Here is a 4,694-nt window from a genome sequence, read left to right as displayed (position 1 = left end):
AGAAAAAGATTTTGTTGCTTTTCCTATTCAGGGTGCAACAAGGACCAAAGTGCTCTTAGCATGTTGGTGAGACAGCACTGAGGGCCTAGCCCCAAGTTCATTCATTAATTTATTATTCATTATTCACTTATCATATGAGGCATGAGGTACTCAGTGTTGAACGAGACAGTTCCCACTACTGACAAACTCACAGTCTAGTCAGTGAGTACCACAAACTGCAAACCAGGACATGACAAGATTGAGCAAAGCACCGGGGGGAGGGGGAAAGGAAGGGGACTAAGTAAGGATCTGCCAGGGCGAGGTTTATGAGAGGAGGCCAATCTGCTTGGCTCCCAGCAAACACGGTTAGCTGAAGAAAACTGAAAATAACTCTTGTCTGGGATAAAAGCTATGGTCGTTTAGTCCCAACTTTGCTGTTTTTTACCTTAGGCCACTTAGTAATATTATCTGAACTTGTTTCCTCAACAGTCAAGCAGAGCTTACACACCTTCCTCACAGAGTTTGTGAACACGCTTTGTAAACCATCACGTGTTGCTGCAGGTGGGCTCCCCTTGTGAGGCTAGGAGGGGATAGCGCCAAGTTCCATCTTCCATGAAGAGAATGTGGGCCAAGGGGAAGCGCCAAATGAGGGCAGTGAACTTATGGAGAGGTCAAGCAGAGGCCCTACGAGGCCTGATACCAGGAGTAAGCTTCAAGAATATAGACTGTTCCTGGTCTCTCCTTTCAGCTTAAAATAGCAGAAAATGCAGGCTCACTAGGGGCGAGAGTCAAAAATAAAATTTCCAATACTATCTCCCTGGCCTAGCAAAAGACTCAATTTGTCTGCTTGATTGTTTTTCTACTCTCTGAAAGCTCAGTAATATTTGACCAACCAGGCTACATCACCATGGACACATGAACCTGCCAGGCACATCCGTGGGCAGGACAACACAGGCATCCAGGATGCCCGACTCCATGGCCTCATTTCAGACACCAGGAAGGCCTCCCTCGATCTCTTACTTTCTCCAAGGCCCTCAGGGCTTGCTTTGCACATTTTTTGGACCTGTTCACTAGTGTACACATTTCCTTTAATGAGGATAAAGCTTTTTGTTCCTTAATTTGTTATAAGGGCAAAGATTCCATTGTCCCCAGGGAGAGAAAAAGGTGATGTTCAAAAAGAGATAAAAATAATGTGTGCAGTGTCCTTTGAGAAGGATGTTGGTAGCTGGAAGCAGGTGAGAAGAGGGCCCGTAAGTACTCAGTGTTTGGGAACCCAGAGAAGGGCCACATGGCAAAAAGAGAAAGAAGCAGAAAGGCTGCTACCAAAATGTTGCTTTCTTCACAATTTTCTCTAGGATTTGTCCTATTAATGGGACCTGAAATTTCTGGCTGCCGCATTTCTTCTAGAATAATGGAGCAAATATCTCAATTTTCAAAACAGGAAAAAAATATATGAATTTTAGGAAATACTGGGATGAATTTTGATCTTCACCTAAATTCTGGAGCAGATTATTTGGTAGAGGTTTGTGAAACCCTTTCAAAAGAAAGTAATGATCTTGAGTTACAAGCAAAGACTGAGGAATTTATAGCCTATATATAGCCTATTTCCTTCCAGGCAAGTGCTGTATGCAAGGGAGGCAATGAATAAATATTTGTTAAATAAATGAAGGCAGATTTTACATGGTCAATAATGATAAAAATATAACCTAAAATGGATAATTTAGAAATAAGAAAGAAAAAATCTTAGAGAAACAGAAAAAAAATAGATAAAGAAAGAAAAAACAAAAATAAACATTTTAGTATTTGGGCTTGTTGAACAATTTGCAAATGAACATGAGATTTAGCTCCAAAGCAAAAGAATAATTGTTAGATTCTTATTTTCATAATGTTCGGCAAAAAAATCAAAGCAGCACAAACAAACACACAAAAACACAGAATTGTGCCTGAATAGACGTTCTTAATTTTTCTTCTGGCACTAAATTCTAGGTGAAATTTATTGCATGAAAATTGTATTTTACAAGGAACAGCAAGTAACACAATATGTTCCAATAGACACAGAACCATTCTTCAAATAGACCTTTTAATACTGATTCTGTATAAAAGCTGAAGACTTCCTATCGAATCATAACTCAGTTAAGGCATTTTTGCAGGGAACTATTAAAATACAGACCAGATAAATTTCTTTAGAGACCCTAAAGGAAATAAATAAATACTGTGTCCTTTGGTGCAGCTCTCTCAAATATTAGATATAAAGATGAAGGTCTAGATCATATAACACTAACAGATGCCAGAAATGTCTATATTCTGTATTTGTGATGAGGAAGAGAGCTAAATACTTTAGATACCAGACATGCAAAGCAAAACTTTAGGAATTTGATTTAAAAAATTCCCACCTAGAGAAGTATTGTGGTACAGAAAAATAAGAGCTCAAGGTAACATTCAGATAGACTAGGTTTTAAAACTTAGTTCAGCAATTACTACATGACCACCTTGGCTGAGCTGCTTAATTTCTCCCAACCTCAGGATTCTATTTACCAAAATGTGGAATATACACACACACACACACACATACACACACACATATTTTTTTTGTCAGCCACACACACACACACACACACACACATATATATATATATATATATATACATTTTTTTTTTTTTTTTTTTTTTTTTTGTCAGCATCTAAAAGCTTTTTAGTAACAAGGCAGGATCTGGGGTTAGTTTTTGTAGTCAGGGCTGGCCCTTTGGCCTCTAGCATGCTTGAACTTCCGGCCCTTGGAGCACATGTAGGGTTTGGTGTGGCTGTGCAGGATTACAGGGGCCATGCCAAAATGCCTGTACACCTTTCGGCCCTTGTGAGGACCAGAGAGCAGGACAGTGCCACAGCCCTTGGGGGAGTCCAGAACCAGCTGGTTGAAGGCCCCCGGCCTTGAGGATGCAGCTCCAGGCACGGCGGCCACACAAAGTGCACACACTTTCAGTTTGGGGACCTCCTGGTTATAGTCCCTACAACCACAACAGTTTTGCCCTCTCGGCCAGGGAGCCTCATCTTCCGGATCATCCGGAAAAGGGACAAAAGTGGCCGGCTGGTGCGACTCATGAACAATGTCTTCAGCACCACCTGGTTGAAGGTGGAGTTGGTTCGTCTGGCCAGAAACCTGTATAGCTTGACCAACAGCCTTATGTAGATGTCCTGGCTCTTGGGCTCCTGGCGCAGAAACTTTCAGTCTTTGTTGTGACAGATGTTGACTCCCATGACCGCCCTTCCTGCTCCACCAGTCTGGCAAGAACTAATATATCTTATTTTAAGGTTGAGTGAAAATTAGATGACATAGTGTGTTAGTTACTATTAGTTTCAGCTACAAGTAGCAAAACAACAAACAAAAACCCCAAATAAAACAAAATAGCAGTGACTCAAATAAGAAGATTATTTCTTGCTTATATTCTAGGTACCAGGCTCCTTCTAGCTTGTAGCTGAGTGGCTTCCATGTTTCAGATCACTTCACAGTCCAAAATGGCTGCTGGAGCTTGAGCATTGCCTTCACATTTCAGCAGGCAGGCAGGAAGCAGAAAGAGAGAGGGACACGTTACTTCCTTTTAAAAATATTTTTATTTATATCCCTTTGGCCAGAATTTTGTCACATGGTCTCACCTAACTTGAAGGGAAACTAAGAAATACCATCTTTATTCAGGGAAGTCCAGTGCTAGATTTAACAACAACAAAAAATACAGGATAACCAGTTAAATTAGAACTTTGGATAAATAATAATTTTTTAGTATGTCTCATTCAGAATTTGAGGTAATACTCTTAATAAGAAAAATTTTATTGTTTATCTGGAATTCAAATTTATCTGAGAGTCCTATATTTTACCTGGCAATGCTAGCCCAGTTAAAAACCAAGGGTCCCATTACTGGGAGGTAGGGGAAAAGAACAAATATTGGGGACAGACAGCAGTCTCTGCCCTAGGGGCATGTATGAAAGTATGTTTCACAGAGTAGTTCTCCAATAAATATTGGTCTTCTCTCCCTTTTCCTTAGGAGGCAACACAAAGCCAGAGGGCAGTCACAGGGATAACTGCTAGTAGAACCAAAATTTGTTTTTGAAATAGAACTTTAAGGCTAGTTTAAGCACATGAAATCACATGGACTTGATTAAGACATCAGAGATCTGTGCTCTGTGCATAAAAGGGACAGTTTTGGCCTAAAAATTGTCCTTTTTAATCACAAAAATGCTGTCTCATCTCTGCAGAATGTTCATTTCTAAGCAGATCTGTAAGCTAGTGGACCCACCAACTGAGTTGGCTGCGAGGACTGAAGGGAAGCCTGCAGGGTGTGTGTGTGATGGGGTACTCAGTCTGTTGCTTACCTACTCCATTGCAAATATTTTCACTGTAGCATAGCTCATGTGAGATTGTTCTTTCTGACTTTAGTTAAGCAAATGTTCTAGCTTCTTCTTAAGGCGACTCCAAGTTCCTGACCCTAAAACCACATCATCAGTATAAGGGAAGAAGTCCCCAAATGCTGTGGCAGAGAGAGCATGAGTTCATTTCAGTTAATAGTAGAAGTAAATTATTTGGGTTTAAGGTAAAATAAAGTGGAACTAGGACACAGTCCTGTTTTACAACATTTAGAATTAGATTTGCTTTGTCAAAAGATTGTTCTTAGCAGTAATATAGTGTTACAGGTTTTGACAAAGAATTATTTTCCTGTAGTCCA

At 40.2% G+C, this 4,694-nt stretch overlaps 1 pseudogene; it reads right to left on the bottom strand.

The window, feature by feature from the left end:
- Window positions 1–2,695: 2,695 nt before the first annotated feature.
- LOC117034096 (60S ribosomal protein L18-like) lies at window positions 2,696–3,234 on the bottom strand (annotated as a pseudogene).
- Window positions 3,235–4,694: the final 1,460 nt, after the last annotated feature.

Source organism: Rhinolophus ferrumequinum, chromosome 14, assembly GCF_004115265.2.
Source record: "Rhinolophus ferrumequinum isolate MPI-CBG mRhiFer1 chromosome 14, mRhiFer1_v1.p, whole genome shotgun sequence".
Classification (NCBI taxonomy): Eukaryota; Metazoa; Chordata; class Mammalia; order Chiroptera; family Rhinolophidae; genus Rhinolophus; species Rhinolophus ferrumequinum.
Note: the sequence above shows the minus strand (reverse complement) of the source record. Positions and strands in the feature narration are given on the sequence as shown.